At 44.8% G+C, this 3,338-nt stretch overlaps 1 pseudogene; it reads left to right on the top strand.

Annotated features, from left to right (window-relative positions):
• Positions 1-1,910: 1,910 nt before the first annotated feature.
• On the top strand, positions 1,911-2,851 carry LOC104669016 (annotated as a pseudogene).
• The last annotated feature ends 487 nt before the right edge of the window (positions 2,852-3,338 follow it).

The following is a 3,338-nucleotide window of genomic DNA, read 5'->3' as shown; positions in this document are numbered from 1 at the left end:
TCATGACCACCTGAGTTTCCTAACCGGAAACCCCAAGCACAACCTTGTCTCCTCCCTTTCTCACCTGCCACACCCTCAGTTACTATGTACTGTTGATTCAATTTCCTATACCTCTCTCTAATCTCACTTTTCTTCTTCATGATCTGGAACACTAGCTTTCTTCTGACTTCTCCCTGTACTCTTCAACTGGTCTTCTTTCAATGCCTTCTCATAACTTCCACCCAACTAGTATGTTCCTAAAACCTAAATGCCTAAAGGATCAAGTCAATGCTTCTTAGAAAGGCATGTAATCCTCTACCATTTGCCTTCTTATATCTCAGGCTTATCTTCCAGGAATCCCCTTTCCTTCTACCCCTGTGCACACTAGCCTGGCCTCAGACTTTATCACTTGTGCTTCCTGGTTGCACAAAGCTCTCCTTTGGTTATGGCCTTTTGCATCTGCTGCTTTATCTGTTTGCAAAACTCTTTCTTGAATTATTGGCTAACTCCTGCTTGTCCTTTAAGACTCATATGAAGTGTTCTGTTCTTGGGGAAGTCTGGTACCGAAAGCCTGGTCCAGATGCTCCTTTTGTGGGCTCCCCACACACAGGTTTGTGTATCTATTCCTGTATTTCCTCAACTAGACTGCTACCACCTTAAGAATTAGAAATGTACCTTGTCATTGTCCTTGTTTGTCCTTATCTCTCCAGCACCTGGAACAGGGTCTGATAGGTAGGAGGTGTTCAATCAGTTTTGCTGACCAATCAATCAACGAATGACACCATGAGGAAGAGCATTTCATGGGAACTAACATTATTGAGCTCCCTCTCTGTGCTAGTCACACTGCTAAGTACTTCATGCATATCACATACTACGTCTCACAGATATCCCCCTGGTATGTATTATACCCATTTCACAAAGAAAGAAACTAAAGCTCAAGATTAAATTACACAGACAGGTCCTCAGTAGAATCAACCAGACCTGAGGTCAAGTGTTCTGATTCCAAATCCCATGCTCCTCTACTAGAAAACATCACCTTCTATGGCACCATGAACAAGGCACTCAGCTTTCATCTTTGAAGGTATAAACTAAACTCAGGCACAGTTTTTATCCTGGGCTTTCTGCCAATTATAAATCTCAGAGAGAAAGGGATGAATTATCATTGGGAGGGGTGTTCCCACCAGGCTGGAGGGATTCAGAGATGCCAGAGCTGCCTTTAAGCAATGAAGACAGCTATTATTCTGCTTTGAATAGACAACTTTTACAGTCAAGCAGGAAGACCTTTCCCATCAGGTATATGTAAGGCCAGGAAGAGCAGTTGGTGAGCAACTCCATCTAAAATAAAATCAGATATGAAAAAGCTTCTAGAGGCACAAAAGAGTCAAGAAACACAGACATAGGTAAAAATTTTTTAAAAACTTTTACATTTAAGGAGCCATATATATTCCCCACATTTCTGACTTCCCCTCTCTATTTCTCTATAGCAATAAAAAGTTTAAGGCACCAGAGGAAAGGGTTCTTAACACTCATTTCCAGAGAAGAGGGAGGGGAGAGTTTCATGTATTCACCATCCCTCTCTACAGCCAGGACTAGGGAGAAGAGTCCTCAAGCAATACAATATATGATGGTAGCTCCTGAAGGAGAGAAAAACAAGTGACCTTGCTGGGGGTGATGCAAGGGAAGGAAATGAGACTTTGTGGGTTCTGAGAAGAGACTTTGGCCTGAGAAGCTGAATATTCCATGAAGATTTCCCTCACCTTCCCAAATTTAGCCTCACTCCAGGTAGGCCTCAGTCTCTGGACTGACATTAATCGCAAGTAGAATCTAAATAACCACTGGCCTTTCCAGCAACAGAATGACCTTGGTACCTGAATATGCATTCTAAACTGGACCACTAGTAGCTCCATTTCTCTTTCTGCAGCTGAAGGAGAATGGATGACTTCTCCTGGGATAACCCAGCTTCGTGTCTGAGTTCATCCTTCTGGGTTTCTCCAGGGATTCCCGAATTAATGCAATCCTCTTCAACATCTTTCTCTTCCTCTACCTCTCTACACTTGTGGGTAATGGGCTCATTGTCTTCTTGATCCACCTTGACTCCCACCTCCACACACCCATGTACTTCCTCCTTAGTATCCTTTCCATGCTGGACATGAGCTACGTTACCATTACTGTGCCCCAGATGTTGGTGCATCTGGTCTGCCAGAAGAAAACTATCTCCTATGTTGGATGTGTGTCCCAGATGTACATCTTCCTGGTTTTGGGAATCACTGAAGGCTGGCTGTTCTTTGTCATGGCTTATAATAGATATGTGGCCATCTGCTACCCACTCAGATACAAGGTTATGATAAGCCCATGGCTGTGTGGAGCAATGGTAGTCTTTTGTGGACTGTGGGGTGTCAGCTCTTCCCTAGTCTATACTGTCTTCACCATGTGCCTGCCCTACTGTGGTCCCAATGAGATCAACCACTTTTTCTGTGAGGTCCCTGCTGTTCTGAAGCTAGCCTGTGCAGACACATCCCTCAATGACCAAGTAGGTCATCCTGGGCTTCATCCTTCTCCTGGTACCTCTTTCCTTCATTGTGTCCTCTTATGTCTGCATCTTTGCCACCATCTTGAAAATCTGCCCAGCCCAGGGTCGACTCAAGGCCTTCTCCACCTGTGCATCCCACATCACTTTGGTCACCATGTTCTGTGGACTAGCCATGTTTATGCACATGAACCCTGGGGCCAATGCCTCCCCAGAGAGGGACAAGATACTCTGTTCTACAATGTCATCTCTGCCTTTCTCAACCCCATAATCTACAGCCTCAGAAACAAAGATGTGAAGAAGGCTTTCCTCAAAGTAACAGGCTGGGGCAGGGCCCCTGAGTGAGACCACTGGAGCACAGAAGGCCACAATCAGATCTGAAATCACAGGATCTGTGGCCATGTTACCCAGGCAGGAACCATTGACCGATGGTTAAGGGTGATGATGTGTAAAGGTAGTACCTGGTGTAGACTTGCCGATGGCTCCAGCATCTGGGCTAGCCTCAACCATCAAAAGACCCACCCGTAGACAGAGTGCCAAGTAGAATGTACTTTTGATTCGTTTCCCCAGGGCTCAGCAAAGGGTCTGGCACAAAGCATCATCAACATTTGCGGATGGGTTGACTGAGTGTACAAGGATGTGACATATTAAATAAACTCAAGACTGCTGTGATAAGATGGCTCACAGGACTCCAGATCAGTGACCTTATTTTTTATCTCACACAAAATCATAAACAGATCTAAAGAAACATAGGAGAAAGGAAAAGTGACCCCAGGAATAGGGTTCATGGATTGGCCATTGTCCATATAGCATTGTCCAGGGGAATGTGAGT

This window comes from Rhinopithecus roxellana, chromosome 12, assembly GCF_007565055.1.
Source record: "Rhinopithecus roxellana isolate Shanxi Qingling chromosome 12, ASM756505v1, whole genome shotgun sequence".
NCBI classification, from domain to species: domain Eukaryota; kingdom Metazoa; phylum Chordata; class Mammalia; order Primates; family Cercopithecidae; genus Rhinopithecus; species Rhinopithecus roxellana.
This window is presented reverse-complemented; position numbering and strand designations above follow the sequence as displayed.